Genomic DNA, 19090 nt, shown 5'->3' on the forward strand with positions numbered 1-19090 from the left:
CTCCTGGTCAGGGATAGGAAGTGACACCGGCACTCAGGAGAAATACCTGGCTTAAACTGGGCAGGACAATGTACTCTGCTGAGATGGAAAGATTTGGGGAAGGCTTTGTGTGTGCGTCTGTGTGAGTTGTCCTCTGTCCTCCGCTCCCTTGTCTCTTTGAGTTTATTGGATTATGCATCTTGATATATCCTGTTTGTTTTGTCAAAGAGGAAATTGGTTTTGTGGATTTGTGTGTGTATGTGTGTCTGTGTGTTGGGGTGTGCGATTTCCCTCTATCTGCATGCCTGTGACTCGTGAGCCAAATCCCCTGCTCTGCCTGGACGCAGTGAGCAAGCGCGCCCACGCCAGCTCGCCACAGAGGTGCCATCCTGATAAATATGGTGTGTGTGTGCCAGGCTGTGCTTTCCCTCCCCACCCTTGCAGCATTAAGATTGATCCCTTGTTCCCTCCCATTCCTTTCTCTCTCTCACTCCTCTGTGTGCCTCTGCCTTTATGAGACTGTGAATAGGTGAAGCTCACAGGCTCCAACAGATGGCCGGAGCTGGCCTGTTTCACTGTCTCTCTCACACATGCACACGCCCACGTCCACGCGTGTGCGCCCACACACACGCACACACACACACACACACACACACACACACACACACACACACACACACACACTACTGCCCCATGAATAAGAACCTAGAGAAGAAGAGGCAGAGTTAACTGTGACAAGGAGAAAGAAGAAACAGGAAGCAACACGACTAAAACTAATAGCAACAGAGAGAGTCAGTGAGGAATAACACGCAGGGAGGAAGATGGAAAAAGAGAAGAAGCAATAGAACACCAACAGAAATATACTGAAAGAAGAGAGAAATAAAAGAGATGGAGTGAGGGCAAAATTGAATTGTAGATTTAGGGAGCCCTCCCTCTTTCCCTCCCTCTTTTATTTAGCTCATGTGAAACCACGCCTCCCTCCTTTCACTTGTCAGTGCATCTATAACAGTGAGCTGTCTGCACCGGGCTGCGTGGGGGTGAGACGAGCTCCTTACTCTGCCAACACAGGAGACCGGATCTGAGCGGACAGGACTGGATGGTACTGGACTGGCCATAACAGGTGTGTGAATTTGTGTTTGATCATGTGTGATAGATGACAGAGAGCAGCATGTGTATCCCTCAGTGTCGGATCACTTGTTCCTTCACAGGACTTGCTTCCAGAGTAGCGAATCTAGAGGGTACAGTGCTGAAGCTTTGCCCTAGTTTACACTTGAATGCTCTGATCCGTTCTTTTTGCCTCTGAGATTTATGCATGGAGTCGCTAACAGTGCTGCTCATCGGGGTAACAGAGATAAGACCTCTTGGTCATCAGATGAACTGGACTTTTAACAGAGAATCTGGCTTTGAATCAGACTAGGGTGGACAGGATGCTGTTTATCTGGTGGAAGAAGTTGGTAGTTTTTTGGGCTGGATGCTGTCAACATGTGCTGTGTCTCCATTTGCTCTTTTTCAAGTATCTGTCTTTTAGGTGATGTTCACGTTGCGACGCAATAGTATCCTCTAGTAGAGCAATTATTACATTACAATTGTGTTCAGAATCTGTGAAAATCCACTCAATAAAACAAGTCAAGACAGCTTTCATATTTCTGTCTGTGGTCTGTCTTGGTATTGAATCCAATTTGTAAAGAGTTCTCTTTGTCTTCCTGTTGCACAGTCTGTGGTGTTTCAAAATATGGAACATTCATTGATTCAGCATTGCTTTGGGCATTTACTGCTGAATTGAATTCTGTTTTATTTATATAGCGCCAAATCACAACAACAGTTATCTCACAGCGCGTTTCATAAAAGAGCAGGTCTAGACCGTACTCTGTGATGTTATTTACAGAAACCCAACAATGTGTGAATGTGTGTGAGGGTTTGAAATTAGAGCAAAAACAACAACTACAACAGTTGAAACATTACTTTTTTTTTTTAAGGCAGGACCAGTTTTGGATTGGTTACCTTATGGGGACCTTTTTGTAGAAACTGAGGAGATATCCGGCACGCAGCATTCATTTAGGAGCCGCCATTTCAACATTTGCAGCCGCATCTGCTCCTATAGAAGCATGCACAGCTTTAGTCTACAAGGCTGGCCCCAGTGAATGTACTCACTATCAGTGTTTTGTCAATATCTTTATGGGTCAAAAGGCTGTGTCATCACCAAGTGGTGACTGTTAAGAGTAGCATAGTGGAGGGGGAGTGCAAGCAATGACTTGGAGGCTGAAATATTTATGATATTGACAGCTGAACGCCCCGTGCTGTTTGTAGCAATATGGGTGGATGGATAAATGTATGCAAGGATATAGGGATGAATGGAAACTAAAGAAGAGATTCAGAGATTTCTTTAAGCATTCATTATTTATCACAACGCACTCTGCCATGGAAGCTCTAACCCCAGATCAACTGGCCTCTTTTCCCACTGAGATGCCAGTGGACTGGAGGAGGATGCTCCTGCTTAGTCTACCTGTCAGCTAGTCCCCAGGCATGTTAACACTACAGCTGTATGCTACACACTCTGCTCACACACACACACACACACGCACTTACATGCACACACCCAGATGTAGATAACATTTGGTTCAGTTTTATATTTACATACACTAAACTTTAATTGCATGGATACAATCACTAATGTAATAGGAAGTGCAGACAAAATCATAGTGGCTTATTTCCACTGCATTAAACCAAATGCACAATAGCTGCACTCACACTGCATACAACATACACACACACACACACACACATCACTCTGGGTGTGATCCCACGACCTTCAGACCTGTTGATGTTGTCTGGAGTGGCCGTGCAGAGAATATATAACAGGCATGTGGGACTGTCGGCAAAAATGGGGCACTTGACATTCCGTTTGTAAAAAATGACTGGAAAATGTGCAGGAGGGCTGGCGATGCAGTTGAAGGGAGACACCAGCATGAATATGTATTGTATGCTAATGCTGCATGCCGAAGCTGTTGACTCAAGCTGTTGATGAAAGCAGAGGACATGTTCCCCCATCGCCACTCTCAGGGGGATGTGTTATCGACAAACCCATTTTCAACACAGCCGCATCCCTGGCCGCAGGGGCAGCGTGGTGACAGGTGGCAGAGATCAGTGACAACAGCCAAGGTGACACTGCTTGATAGGCTCTGCGGGCGTGCAGGCGGCCGGGGCAGCGCCAGTGTCTGCTCGTTATACCGCCGCCTTGACCTTTTGTGGTTAGACACAGTGAGGTTAGACTAGAGGGTCTCAAAGCTAATGTCTCCCATTAGCTACATTGCGCCCTCTCAGAGCTACAGCTTCTTCACCCTCACCCACCCTCCACTTGCTGTTTTTATGCACATTTTTAATTTGCCTCTTAAAAACCTGAGTGGAAAACACCAGGAATGTAAGAAAAGTTTAAATAGTGACAAAACGTTGTTAGGCTTCGCTGAGGGGGAAAAGTTGGCATACTCAGAAAGAAAAGATAAAAGCTGTTGAAAACAGATTTTTTTAAATACAGCTTGACGTTATCATAGCTCCTTCTTCGTCTACTCTTGACAAGGCATTAATATTCTGCCACACATCGTTGAGAGGTTTCACTCCACCAGAAAGACCCAAAAAATAAAGAATAAAGAGAGCACCGTTTCTGGGTGTAAATAAATGGGATGTTGTAGTTGAAAAACAAACACAAATCACAAACTAGCATCCAAGATGAGAAGCAGCAATTAAATGTCATGATATATCAGAGTCACCAGTGCACAATTAACTGTGTAATCTTGCTGCCTGAATAAATAGATATCTATATTGAAATATAGTCACATACATTTAGTCAAGGGACACACACTAATTTACATTCTATTTTGTATACATTTCAGCTTAGAACCTGGAAACATAACTAGTGTTTCATTACTCACACACACACAGAGCATCTGTAGAACACACTAAAAGTAGCCGGAAAGTAAGTAGCACTCACGTGCTCCCTGTGAGTCCCACTTCATCTGTATGTATGAGCTGCTGTTAACGGGTCCTGCGATGAGGTGGGATCAGGAGATTAGTGTGTAAAATTCGGTGCTCCTCTCAGCTCTAATGACTAAAGACAGAGGGGCTCTTTGATGAGGCCTCTCAAACACTTGTCTTAACTCTGTGTAGAGAGCGGAGAGTAGCCTGCATCTGACAGGAGCAAATAAAAAGAAGCCCATTGCTGTGTAGTTGTCTGTGCATGTGATTTTGTGTGTTTGTCTGTCTTGTTTCTCTGTGTGCATTGTGTACGTGTGATTCCAAATGTTCACGGGTGGACAGCCATTCAACTGTGTTGTGTGAGTGTAATCAGATTTCTATCTCTTCCCTCTATATAGCTGAGCTGCAACAGCGGCGGTTTCCCCCCGCAGGGAAATGTAATTATACCCTGCCGGCCACAGAGTACGGGCTTCACTGCCCTATCTGTCTCAGGAGATCCAGCAGCTGGAGGCCCCCTTCTCACTTGCAATAACAAACAGCAGAGATGTCACTATATATCTGAATTTTGTGTTAAATCTGTTCTCCAATCTCCTCCTTTAATCAGCTTGTAGGTCCTGGGGTTATCGGTGGCCTTTTGCAACAATTTTGTTACAGTTGTGAATAATTTATTACAGAATTAACTGCAGTTGCTGAGAGCAGTGATTGGGAGATTTTGGAAGGCAGACAAAATCAGACTTAAAGCTTTAGCTTTTTGATATTAATGAACGTCTGTTACATTCAAGCCATTGCCGAATGAGTTGCTAAAACGTTAATTAAGACTATCAGCTCCACACAACTCTCTCTGTATTTCTCAGTATGACTATGTTCAGAAGATTGTGTCATCCGGTGCATAGGAGTACATCCCAGGGGGGTTGGGAGTTCAGGATCCCCCCCTACCCTCCCACAAACATTTATGGTCCCCCCTCACAATGGTTTGGTCCAGCCGCTCCAGCAGACCGCAGGAGAGAATGAGAGAACATACTGGTTGAAACTTTTAGTTATGGAAACAAGACATAAGACATAAGATCCTTTTTCAGTACTCTAAAACACTAAGTAAGTACAATAAGTCCTCATATCAAGACTATTGGGTGACATATATAAGAATGGGTGCTTATTGAAATACTAACATCACTATGTCACAGGCAAAGGAGACAGAAAGAACTGAGGAACAGGGAGACTAGGGACAATCAGGTGTGGAGTCTCAGGTATGTGTGTTGAGCGTAGTTCATATTTTTGGAGGTGTGTGTCTGTCAGGGTAGCAGATAAGCTTTACCAGTGGCTCGCAGTTTACATTATGATAATGCTAACTCTAACAAAAGTGTACAAAAGCTTTGTGTTTATGTTATATGCGATCACTTCTTCAAAATAAGTTATTATGTTTAAGTCATTTTGTGGTTTGGTTGTAAACTTAAAAATAAATAAATGGTTTTAAAGAAGAATATTTTGGTAAATGTATTCAGCTTTTTCATTGAATCAAGAGAAACACTGAAAAGAAGGATAATGGTACAGTCTCCATGCTACACTACTGCTAGTATTAAGACTTTCCTGTGTACACATATATACGGGCCAGGTTCGAGTCCGACCTGCGGCCTTTTGCTGTGTGTCATCCCACATCTCTCTCCCACTTTTCCTGTCAATCCACTGTCATCTAATAAAGGGGAAAAAATGCCCTCAAAAATACTCCTAAAACTAAATTAATTTTTTTTAAAGCAAAATTTTTTTCTCACAAGCAAGTCTATTACCAACTTATTTTTTCAATATTTTCTTTTTGTTTCCCATCACCTGAGCCCCTCATGTATGGTTTGTTTTGTTTTTTTATTGATAAATCCCACCTGGTATTTTTTTTTTTTTTTTTAAGCCCCATGTTTCCCTCCACGTTGGACTTGGGCTCACTCCCACTGAGGTTTTGCAGTGGTGCCCCTTTAGTACGGCAAAAACAAACCCACCCCCCTCTCCGGGATTTAGGAACAATCAATGAACCCTCAATAACCATAACCGGCCCATTGAGTACAATTAAAGAATCGGATCGGGTGGGTGGAAAGGGACCGTACCCCAAACAAAAACAGATTTTTCTTTTCGAAATTCTTTTCCCAATATAAAAATCAAAGAAGGGATTGTTTATAATAAGCAGGGGGCCCAATTTAGACGACACGATTAAGGGACAGGGGTGAAACGGGGGGGGATTCGCAGCTGGGGAAAACTGTACTGGCGGGAAAGTCACACTGTAACTTAGGGGGTTAGCTTTTTTCCCACCCTGTTTTCCCTTTTCTGAAAAATTAAAAAAGGCGTCCATCTAAAACATTTCTATTTTTCTTCTTTCTGATGGCTCACTCTGACTCTACCTTAATCTCCATTTCTGTGTTCGTCACTCTCTCCGTCGCTGCATTTGGCCTGGTCATAACTTCAGCAAGCCACTCTCCTCGACACACTCACCCCTCCCTTATGCCTCTCCCTCAGGGTATAGCAGCTATTGTTGTGCCTAATAAGGTTTATGGAATTACAGATCTCTGAAATTGGATTTTCTCACTCCACCAAAGAAGTGGGATTATGGGTTTAAGGGCGGGTGCGTTGGGGCATAACTGGCCTGTGTCTGAACTGCTTTTTTCTGACTGCACCCTCAAGGTGCGCAGATCAAGAGATTGATGTGCCAATAGCTCTGGAGAAAGATAGAAACACAGGCAGATTCCTTGTATCTGTATATGTACTGTACCTGGCAATTAAATAGATTCTGAGTCACACAGCTTTTTGGCTCCTACGTCTGGATTTCTGTTTCTCTTACATCGACCACTCTCACACATTCCTCTCTCTGTCCTCACAACTTTTGACTGTGTTTGATCTAATTCTAATCTAATTTATCTTTTGATCTTCCTCGCCTGACACCCAGACACATCCCAGATTTCTATATCCAAAGTAGCTCAATTGGTTCTAATCCCTCAAATCTGGCTGCTGGTGAAGCAATTGATTCTCATTGATCCACAGAGATTTGGACTGTCTACCGCAAGCTTATGTTTAATGAACTGTGCTTTTTCTTTGCTAATGTTATATGAAAAATCCAGATCAATTCCACCATTTTTTCATATGTGACTGAGCCTTAACTACGACTGGAGTAGAGATGTAGTAGACGAAAGTGAGAAATGAAGTGAGAAAGCACCAGAGACAGCCAGCGTAGTGAATGCAGCTTGGAGTTGTTGGTAGGAAGGTGGTATTTATTAGGAGTGTTCCATAGCGCCGGTTTAGTGAACTCTTAATTGCAGAAGAGACAGGGCTGGGAATGAGGGATCAATAGGGGCAGAGCCTGGGTTCTAGCCTACTGAAATCAATCAGCCTCCTGCCCGAAAGGGAGAATGCAGACAATCAAAGTAAACACGGCCTCGGGCTGTGCTCATGTACCCTCCCGGTCAAACTTGATCACGGTCAACAGACAGACAGCTCATTCCATCTTATCTCAGTCAGAAGAGGATGGAGTCGCCTGATCGCTGTCACTTGACGTGGGCATTTCATCTCTTGCTGGAATGCTTTGAAATGCCAATACAGTTTTGGTGTAACTCTGGCAAGAACAGGAGATTATTGCAACTAATAAAATATGATTTATGAACAGGAGGGCTTTATGGAAAGGAATATTAAATGAACCCATGGCGTATTTTTACACCACTGCTAAAAATAGTTACTTTCTCCTATTTTTCCACTTTATCTTCCTCTTCGCCTGGGTAATAGCCATCTTTTTGCCCTGTCACTTTTTGATGTATCATCCTCTTATTCACATCAAGGACAAGGCCAGGTGTCGCATTTTCTCTCAGTTGCCACGCTTGTCACAGTGCCTTGTCACCCACAGCCTTCTCAAATCATCTCCCTTTCTTCCTCCCCCTCTCTGCTTATTTATATTAAATCTGTCACTCCTTTTATTTTAGCGAGAGAAAAGGAAAGTAAATCACTTTTTCCATTTGCAGCCTGCGGTGTCTGCTGAATACTGCAAGTTTATTTAGATGTCATCTTCGGCCAAAAAAATCCTGTCAAAATAAATGATGTGTCTACTGGTTTGTATTGTTGCATACAACTAATTCAATTCAATGCTATTTATAGTATCAAATCATAACAAGAGTTATCTCGAGAAACTTTACAGATAACACATAACATAACTGATTAGCAGCTACTTTCTCAAGGATCTTGGAGAAAAAGGGCAGGTTAGATATAGCTCTAAAGTTGGCTATGACCTCAGGATCAAGATTGTTTTTTTTCAGAAGAGGTTTTATCACAGCTACTTTAAATGACTGCGGTACATAACCTGTTAATAAAGACATATTGATCATATCTAGTAATGAAGTGTTTACCACGAGTAACGCTTCTTTAAGTAGCCTCATTGGGATGGGGTCTAAGAGACAGGTAGATGGCTTAGCTGAAAGGACTTTTAACATTATTTGTTGAAGGACTATAGGATAAAAGCAGTCTAAGTATATATCAGGTCTTGTCGATTCCTCCTCCATGTTATGTCCTTGATTTCAGATGTTTTGAGCTACTTACAAATATGCTTCCCAGTGAAAAGAAAGCCTTGTCCGAGTTCTTAGGCTTTTATATTGCTCCAGACAGATAGACAGGCACAGGTGTCCAGCCCCTACTCACTTTGATGCCCATGAGTGGCTGGCAGAGCTGGTCTGGGCAGAGAGCAGCTGGGGTCAGGGGTGTGCCTTGGCAGTGAGATACTTCTCCAGTGTATTCTTAGCCTTTCTGAACATAACATTTGTGTGTGCATCACCACATTGTTGGGTGCATAGCATTTCTCCAAAGACTACACACAACATATTTTAGGCATCATCAGTAGAGAGAGATTCAGGCCAAGATTTTACAGAGTGGTTATGGAGATGTCAAAGCTGGCTTGGCTCGACTCAGATGTTTACATGCTGGACACACTGACACCTGTCAGCTCCACTGCTGTCAACATGTCTTCACAGGCAGACGCAGAACAAGGCCTTGTAGCTTACAAGATCATGTGGGGGCTGTTGGAGATAGTGTTGGAAAAGATGTAATGGAAATAGCTGGGTGAAAACAGCTATTTTTCTGTACCTCGGCTGCTCGGGACAGCTAGTTTAAAGCAGTATAAGTATAGGGATTTACTTGTCTGGCTGACTGAAAGTGAGCAGGGCTTACAGCATCACAAACAGAAACCAATTATTATTACTATCACTAAAACATTTCTGGAGGGTGTTATTATATAAAAAGAATGTAACACTTGTTAATCAATGTGTGGTCTAGGTCTAATTAAACCACCTCCTGAACGATTGCCTGCTCCATCAGGTGTCACAGCATCAATCAAATATGGATTTTACCTTTTTCAAATACCGTGTGGACTGACATGAAAAAATTAGATTAGATTAGATTCAACTTTATTGTCATTACAGATGTACAGGTACAAGGCAACAAAATGCAGTTTGGGTCTAACCAGAAGTGCAATAGCAGTAAGTGCAGGATATACAATGGTTTCATAAGTGCAGGATGGAGATGTACTGAATAAATATAGAAATGAATACTATTATAAACAGAATTTTACAGATAGATTTGTCCTATGCATATAATATATAGATAACAAGTATTGTGAACAAGATTTACAGGTGAATATGTACTACGAATACATATACAGATGGCTATTAATATAAACAGAATTTTTACAGATAGATATATAATAAGTTTGGCTAAAATGAGCAGTATGACAATGTTGTTCTTGATCTCCACATCCTACCAAATTGTTGCAGTGTTATTCGTCTAAAACAGATGTGTCACCATCCCCGGGGTACACCATGTGAGGAGAAGTGGTGACTGGAAGTTGCATCTGGACTTAGGAATGGCTAATGGTGTCTGTTAGGGAGGACAGAGAAAATACAGGCCAGCATCCGCCAGGGGTGAACCAGAATGCATACATGATTTATAAAAAAAAAAGAAAAAGAGAAGCGCATAGATACAAGATGGTCTGGCTCTGTTTGACTTGCATAGGTTTCAAGTACTCATCCACTCTGGACTTTGTGTTTGCTTACAGAACTTGGCAGTCAGAGGCTGATTTCTGTGGGAGAGGAGAACCAGACAGCTAGTTTAGATAGGAAGGTAAGGCTTTTCACCTCTTACATGTGAAAACAATGTGAAAGTAAAATCTCCATCTGCCCTCTCATTTCACCCTCACACACATATAGCACATGTAAAGTTGACTTGCATGTGTGGATGTAGGTCTTTGTTATGTTGCGACAGCTATAGTTTTCTGTATTTATTTTCGTTTGCATGTGAACACAGTGCCTGACTGTGCGGTCTGCCTATCTACTGTATTTATCTATTTACAGTATCTATCTTTCCACCCACCTGGGTGTCACATACAATATTGTTCCTGTTCCTATGGATTCTACAGACCTCAAAGGAAAGAAACACAGCAGGCTACAGTTAACGTCAATGTTTTATTTACTGTGGGGGGATAGATTCGTCACCTCCAGAGGCGACTCACACACCTCATTTGATCCACCTGTCATTGATTAGCATTTCATTCTGCATGAATAAGAAGATGGTTGTTGGCCTCACTGAGGTGGATTTGATGATCAAAGAGAGCTGTGGGTGTCGCGGTTGTGTTGGGACCATCAGTCCAAATGGTGATTATGAAGAGAAGAGAAAAGAGAGTGAAATGATAGATGCAGAAAGCGGGGGTCAGATGAGGCTGAGGGAAATTGTCCTAAGAATTAATGAGCAAGCTGCAAAGCTCAGAATTGTTAAATCAGTAGCTGAAAAATCGCCTTCACCCCGTGTGGCTTTGGTCTAGCTTTGTCTCCACTAAATAGGCAATGATGAGGACATGTTTTATGTATTTATGTTTTAAATCAGTAGTTAGAGGCACTGCGGTTAAAAACATTGTGCCAACAGTGTTTTAAAGAGCCAATAAATCTAAATGATCTGGACACATTACCACTTACCAATGTCCAGTTGGCTGTTTACCAGTAACATGTTATGTTGCTGTTGCAATCAGAATCATCCTGTGTGAACAGTTGGATAGCAGCAGATGAAGCAGCTCTCAGCACATGTGGGCAAATTATGTACACAGCTGTGCACAGCTGACTCATTATCACTTGCAAAAACATCAGTATGCATGACTGTAAGCAGCTCTCCTTTTTGATTAGCAAACAACTTGCTACAAGCAGCTCCTAATATAATTACGATTGTTTCAGTGTTTTGTTGATGAAAAAAAAAGACTGGCTACGTAATTCTTCTTCACAGAGCATTTGAGGGAGCTGAACTTTGATTTTTCTTCTTGTATTTGTGAAACTAGCAAGAGCAGACAGGTGAATGATGTGTCTTTGGTAAGCTATTCTGTTTGAGGACTGATCTCCACTTCAAAACCTCAGCGTGAGGACAGCATTCACCTCTTTCTTTCTCGCTCATCTTCTTACTGGCAGAGGTGGCCTTCGGCAGTGCAGGATAAAAACCAAAAGTCTTCAAAAGAAACTCTTCAAAGGAGCAGTTCATCTGCCGAGTGAAGACCTGATCATTTTCGTTTTCTTCTCTTAAACCACTGTCCCTTCCACAGAGCTCTGGTTGTTTATGAAGAGCGTTATGTGATACTTCTTCATTCCTTGCAGCTGGTTGCATAAGGTGCTTTTGATATCTTGTCAGTGACAAAGGGATATTTTTCCCCAAACACTTTGGAGGATCTGTCTGTTGTTGATGGCAACTTCTCCTCAAACTGATTTCTCACATCTTCTCTGGGGTATATGATGCACATTGCGGGCTCCGGGAGTATTTTCCTGACCCTCATTTTCCACACCAGCAAGACGGGAACTGCCAGCTTGCTTTCATGCCCCAGCCTGACTTCTGCCCGCTGATTAAATGTAAAATATTAAAGTGCTCTGTTGTGAGCTTGGCCTAATTGATTCTTTCCGCTGGGTGCACAGAGAATGGGCTGACAGCAGGCAATAGCAGGCTTTGTCAACATCGGGCATGCTGCCTGCCTGTGCCCAGGACGGCACCCCAATAAAGCCCCCTGTGAGGGTGCCAACCTGTGGCCCCACACACAGAGAGGCCACTCTGCACTTTGGTCAAGCTTTATAGTAACAACACAGAAGCAGCTCATTCTTTTGCTGTATGTCAGCTCCCATCAGCTGGCTGGGAAGTCAGTTCACCATTTGCAAGAAGGTGGCTGGCTGTGAAGTGTATGTGTGTGTGTGTGTGTGTGTGTGTGTGTGTGTGTGTGTGTGTGTGTGTGTGTGTGTGTGTGTGTGTGTGTGTGTGTGTACGTGTTAACCACTCAGCTAACTTAAGCTATCTGGGGCAATGGTGCTGAAAGGAGGTTTCATCTGAATTCCACAAAAAGCCTTCTTCTTCTCTTCCGATCCCCAGCTCTCCTGCCGTTAAGATAATTTCTCTAATAGCTTTTATTCACAGCTGTGTTGTACAAGGAGCTTACCAAACACAGGATAGCACCAATTTTGTCATTGCTGCCCACCCAGTAAAAATGCAGGGCATCTGGTGAAGGTATCTTCTTCTGATTGAAGCCCCATATCATTTGCCTGTAGTGGCTTACCCTCCCTTAACTGCAATGTAGAAATAATTAATTGGATCCCTGCAGCAGTAAAAGATTGTCACTCTCTACTCCATAGGCCAAGGCAGTATATCGTTCTCCCTCTCTTGTCTGCTTACCCTATGAATTTACTGGCTATTTTATGTGTGTCTTGAATTGGTTGTACTCCCCTTTACTACTGCCTTTCTACTTGACATGTAGGGGAGTTTAACAGCAATCTTGGTGCTATACAATGCTCATTAATTGCAAACATTCATCCGCAACGTTTCTCTGATGAATGTAATTGACCTTTTCGTTCAGTGTGATCCACAGTAAAAGGTTATTAATTCCCCCCCCCCAGTTGAAAAGCTGTCTATACCTCCTGTCCTGTCTGATGCCTAATGTTCCATCTGAGATGATAGAATGGTTTGATGGTGTGTGGGGGTGGGGTGATGGAGGTCAGAAGGCTGGCCGTTGGTGCAGTAATTACTCTATTACTGAAATGGGGCCGTGCTCTGACACAGCACTAATTACAACACAAGGGTGAGGAACTTGATCAAGGCACTGCTAATTCATGTTTAATAAATGAGAGAGTAAGAAAACTAAGAATGGAGGCGAAGAAGAGGACCAGCAGTTTGCCATTGAGTGTGTAGAGAACATTTTTGAAATGGACAAAATCAGAACATGTACCATTTTCACCCGTGCAAATCCAGTGCATTCGATACTTGAATTTTTTTCACACCACATTTCAGTGTGACCGATTGGCAGCACAGTCGTGGAATGGTCTCTCGGTTGCTTTAGGAGTAAAGGCCTGAAAAGTAATCACAATGTTCTCTCCCCTGAGTACTAAGCAGGGTTTCATTTCTACCTCCATCCTGTTACTTCCCTGCTGTTGATCCCCGGGGAGGGGGGTCCAGAGGCTGAGTGGGGGTCATGATCACAACCACAGGGTGCCAACAGCTGGCTGCCTGTCTGACAGAAGCCTAATGGAGGTCTAATAGGAGAAAGTCAAGTCCCAGAGACCACTACTGTGACCTTGACATGAGCCTGTGGAGGCAGGTAAAGAGCAGGAGGGAGAGGAGGAGGAGGGACAGAAAGGTGAAGTTCCATTTTAGAGGATGACAGGCAGGTGGTTTAAATATATTTTTCTCCTTTCTCAATGTGTCTCTCTGTGTATTTGCTTCCCTCTGTTGACGAGTTAGTGACCCTATACAACTTCAGCATGAAGAAAATAGATTTAGCTTTCTCTCTCCTGTGTTCGGTGTGAATGTGCCATGCGTCGGACTTAATGTTTGAATATTGTTTAGATTTTTCTTTAAAGTTTGAAGTGTTGTTTTTTGTGGAAGTGCTGATAAATTATTCTGTTTGGGCTAAAATAATTGAGATTGCAGCAACTTGCTCTTTTTATTACGACATGCAGACTAAAACTGAACAAATTTTCTACCTTAGAAGTTGATTTCAAGTTTCAATGACGTTCTGGTACCGTTAACTGCCAGTAGTATTTTAAACTCGATGACTTTGGCGACCGACTGAGTCCCTTAATACTTACATTTTGTTTCAGCTGTTGCAACCAGACTTCATCACCACTGGCACCTGAACCTTTACGATGCTCTAAGGCGGAGTATGTTTGTAACAAATAAGCACAAACAATAAGCACGAAGCATGCTTCTACCAAGATCTAAACATGCTGGTGATTGGCTGTCCAGTGTTTTAGAGATAACAGGAAAAGGTCTACATTACAGATGGGACTCATATAGTGGGAGCTGAAAAATAAATAAAAAGATTTGTGCCGTTGTTCTTTCTTTTTTAAATGGATTTTATAGAATTGGTAAAAAAGTATTGTTCAGGAACCGCTATCGAAATTCTTTAAACGCTATCCAGCCCTACCCGTAACTAATTGTAACTACTAACTAAACAACATTCTTCCCAAAAGCTTTAGCATTTCTACATTTGAACATGAGTGTGTGTGTGTGTGTGTGTGTGTGTGTGTGTGTGCGTGCGTGCGTGCGTGCGTGCGTGCATGTATGTGTGTTTGTGTTTGTGTGTGAGACTATGTAATGTGGGCATGAGTGTGTTTGTCTCCCTCCTCAGTCAGAGATCAGAGAGGGGTCAGGCCTGCAGGGACAGCCAATGAGCAGCATCCAGAGTAAAGGGAGAGCCACTACTGCTTGATCAATCTGAGCTCTCATTAAAAGGCTGCCAAGCCCTTTGCAACCCGATACAATATCAATACTGTAGCACCACAGAGAGACCTCCAGAGCTGTTAGGCAAGCCGCTGGCAGCTTAACTGTCATTACTAGGCAGGCAACATGCCAGAGACCCCCTTCGTGGACCACTTAGGCTCCCCCCATGGTCCCAATCACAGGTCAGTACAGACAGATGGGCTGTCTGGGCAGCTTTCCAGGGGACAAGGCAGAGAGAGATGGATACCGACCTGTAGAGGAGGAGACAGTCAGCACTCTCTCACAATATGGAGAGGATAATGTGGACAGTGTGTGTTGACCGCGTGCAACTACACATCGCTGCGGTTTCACCTGAGGCTTGTTTGTTTGCCATGGGTATTTTCTATGTTGGTCCTTTACCGTGGATGATTACAAGGACCATCACACATGTTTGTGTTTAAACTGAACAAATGACAAAGACTTTAGTTAAAAAACACACTCTCTGAACTATCTAGGTGTTGTTCAAAATATATTCTCTGGGTTTTGGCATATATCCCAAGATTCCTGCTGGGAAAACCACAAGCACTGAATAGCGCTTTGTGGTGAGTAGAGCAAACGGGGGGAATATAAGTGGCCATACATAGAAAGCCTCTGTAATTCAGATTATTGTGTGGAGGTCTCGCCTCTGTACTCTAGTCTTAACCCCCTGTGTGGTTCTGATAGGGGAGGGAGGGATCAGTGTGTGCGTCTCTAAACCCCCAGTAATCCGCCGACAAAAGGGCCAGGAGAAAGCCAGCTCGCGAGGGGTACAGAGGTTAGGACAGAGAATGGGCGGAGTGACGAAGTAAAGAAGTAGTTGTCGCCTCTCCAACCCCCAAGGGTATGCTTAACACCAGAGAAGATGGTCCTCACTGCGCCCACAGATCCCCACCACCACAAGGTAAAACATCCCTCTGCGGTGTAGTGCCTCTTTGAGTAGTCAAGAGCCATTGTTTATCAGTCATGTAAAAGAATCCTGAGTCTGTAGAAGTGATCACTTCTTCAGCAGCACAACTGTAACTTCCAGCCATCATATTGATTAATCTGGGCTGTAATTTATTCTGCTGACTGGGGGCAGTTGTTTACTGAAGGTTTAAACCGATATTGTCTGTAATCATCATTAAGTCAGGGCCATTAGGAGCAGTCCCAACGGCAGGTGCTAATTTGATGATAGGAGAGGAATGGGATGTAATTAAAACACAACAAATGACAATTTAAAATCTAGTAGTCCTATGGAACATGATCTAATTCTACCAAAGGTGGGCAGCCTACAAACTAGAAGGTTAATTTTATCATCCTGAGCAGATAAATATCACTGTGTGCATATTTGTATTATATATTCATATTTGCTAAGATATGTATGTATGTATGTATGTATGAATATATGTGTATGTATGTATGTATGTATGTGTATATGTGTATGCATATAAATATATATGTATTAATGTATATTATATATGTGTGTATGTATATGCGTGTGTGTGTATGTATGTATGTATGTGTGTGTGTGTGTGTGTGTGTGTGTGTGTGTGTGTGTGTGTGTGTGTGTGTGTGTGTGTGTGTGTGTTTAATTTCTCATTGGTGCTGCAGTTACGCAATGTCATGCAGAAGTCACTTGGCTGCACTGAGGTCTCAGGGAGGTAGTTAGGTCTGTGGAACAATTGGCCCCGGCTGATTTGTCGTAATCCATTTAGCTGAGATGTGACACTCTGTAGGGGGGCTTTGCCTCTGGTCAATAAGTGCCAATAAGAAACAGCCATCACTCAGCGGGCTGCCCTGTCCACCAGCTTGCTCACTTGTTTCAGCTGTCAACCTCTGCCTCAAAGGAGCTGGCAATTGTGCCGCTCTCTCGGACGCACCACAAATGGCTTTCCCATACAAACCTCAATAGGACAGGAAAGGCAAGGACACTCACAGAATGCAAAGCAGGCGTATTTCCCTCTGACATCAGAATAAACCCATCTGAAGTGAAAACAGCTACGTATTTACAAAACACCATTGACAGTTGCTCATTCTCTCAGTCCTAAACCCCTGGAGGTGGGGCTGTGGGGGGGGGGGGGTTGAACCTAAGTCAGGGACAATCGGGGCTCTGTTTGTGTTTTCTCAAACACCTCCGTTTTCTCTTTGGGCTCTTTTGGAGCGTACTGCAAGGATGCAGAGGAGGAGGGGTAAATTCCGTGACCCTGCTGTGGACCCTGACTGAAGCCCCCCAAAAAACCTGCAGACCACCACGCTAGCCTTACATGCCAACCGGTTGCTGCTGGAAACGGAGAGCAAAAGCAAAGTGGACGTGTGTAGATAAAAGAGAAAACAGGCATCTTAAAAAATGGAGACCAAAATCAGTCACCTAACCATGCTCACTGCAGCATGTTTTGACATTGTTATTTGTGGTGTGGCTGCATTCCAAGCTCATTATGAAGAATATTTTAACTGTGTTAGTCTGTTAAACCTGAAGGACACAAAGAGGCAGGCAGTAGCTGTGTGATGTCCCCCTAGTGCTGCCGGGGCAAAACAATTTCAGAACAACATAACAATACTATGCTGTTAATTTCCTCCAGATTCAGAGATAATTAGCCTAACTGCTGTTCTCTCTTTTTATGTTCCCTTGTTGGAGAGTGAAGTCTGATACTCAGGGTGTGTTTGTGTCTCTGCCTGTCGCTGTGTGTGTGTGTGTGTGTGTGTGTGTGTGTGTGTGTGTGTGTGTGTGTGTGTCTGTGTGTGTGTGTGTTTGGGGTACATTTATACATTTATAGTCAACAGAACAGACCCAGGGAGTCTGTCAGAGCTCTTTGTTCTAATGCGAGAACACATCATGACTGGGCCTTTTGTCTGAACTGACACCATCAAACAGTCTATTTCTTTTCCTCTCTCTCTCTCTCTCTTTCTGCCTATGTCTCTCTCTCTCTTCCTCACCCTCTTATTTTTTCCACCAAACTATTCACCGAACATCCCATCACTTGCACCATTCAAAAGATAATGGGCCCTGTGGATTATGGAGTTGCAGAGACAGAGATGATTTTTTTTCCCTGTGCCTGGACCTGGACCAAGCTAACTGTGGACCCATTTCCACCTGGTATTATAATCAGATCTGAATAATCCAGTCACAAGTAAAAAGCTCTGAGTACAGTGGTTAATGCAGTCAGGACGCATTGAGGATGCATTGAGATCCGATTACTCAGACCACATTTGAGGTGGTCTGGGCCACATATGGCCACATTCTTATAGCAGTGTGTACTAGAACGTGTTGGCCACATTATGGACCACGTACTCAACTGTGAGCGGAACTATGCAAGTATATTTCTCATGTCACAGGAACCACTGAGAGTGAATTTTGGATGTTATTTTCATACTGTCTGTGATGTGTCACTGTTTTCGTTCCAATGCTGTCTGGAGCTCTGAGCAGCGCAGTTGCCTGGAAAAGGTATACAATAACCTTATTTTAAGTTTCATAAAACCCCCTCAGAATTACGAATCTTACAACAGACATAACTGTCTTTTTACGCCGCAACTTCTCCTTTTGCTATTTAGTAGCCTTGCATTGCCTGACCTATCTCCACAGGACTTTGTCAGTGCTGGAATAAGATTTAAAAAAAAGTACATCTAAGATAATGTGTGTGTGTGTGTGTGTGTGTGTGTGTGTGTGTGTGTGTGTGTGTGTGTGTGTGTGTGTGTGTGTGTGTGTGTATGCGTGTGCGTGTGTGTGTCTCTCGTTTGAAAGCTTTCCAGCCAGAACACATCACTGCTCACCCTTTTTCTCAGATCAACAGACTCACTGCAGGATTAATGATGTGTTAAGTACTAAAATTACACTCATTCATATTTCACTGTATGTGCAGCACATCCCACATGGAAATTAAAGGTTAGGGAAGAATAGAATACATATATATATATATATATACTGTATATATATTATATATATATATAAAAGAAACACACAAATGTAGAGGCAAACACTTTAACAGTAACTGCACAAAGAAATATTTCACACTCAAGTCTCCTCATCGCACCACAAATCTAATTTTCTCACTCTTAAGTCTAACCACTGCTCTTTGTGTCAGCGTATTCAAACAGAAAATTGCTGTGCAGGTTCTGACTGTAATCTTAAAATGTCTGCTGAGTACCTAGCTTATCGGAACCTCAGGGAAATCTAAATTAAATATTCCCGGTGAATGGGATCCACCCTCTGCATTATCTCTTGTCATTCTCAACTATTAAAATTAGTTATTAGGGAGTACATTTGTCAAAGGAATGCCAAGGCTATATGTTAAACCAAAGAGCAGCTGGAGAGTTATTGAATATGATTTCAGGGTTATCATCCAGGGACTGAACATTTTGAAGCGACAGCGATGACCATTATACAAACATTATAAGACGTTAGTTTAGA

The 19090-nt window shown here is 43.0% G+C and overlaps 1 protein-coding gene across 1 annotated transcript in view; it reads left to right on the plus strand.

Annotated features, from left to right (window-relative positions):
• Positions 1–673: 673 nt before the first annotated feature.
• The window catches only part of sulf2a (sulfatase 2a), a 35005-nt gene continuing 16588 nt past the window's right edge, over positions 674–19090 (plus strand). Inside the window, exons 1-2 of the mRNA XM_032514180.1 lie at positions 674–1099; positions 10013–10077. The gene's annotated coding sequence lies outside the window, so the exon portion shown is untranslated. The remainder of the gene's footprint in view (positions 1100–10012; positions 10078–19090) is intronic.

The sequence above is a fragment of the Etheostoma spectabile genome, chromosome 4 (assembly GCF_008692095.1).
Source record: "Etheostoma spectabile isolate EspeVRDwgs_2016 chromosome 4, UIUC_Espe_1.0, whole genome shotgun sequence".
In the NCBI taxonomy this organism is placed as follows: Eukaryota; Metazoa; Chordata; class Actinopteri; order Perciformes; family Percidae; genus Etheostoma; species Etheostoma spectabile.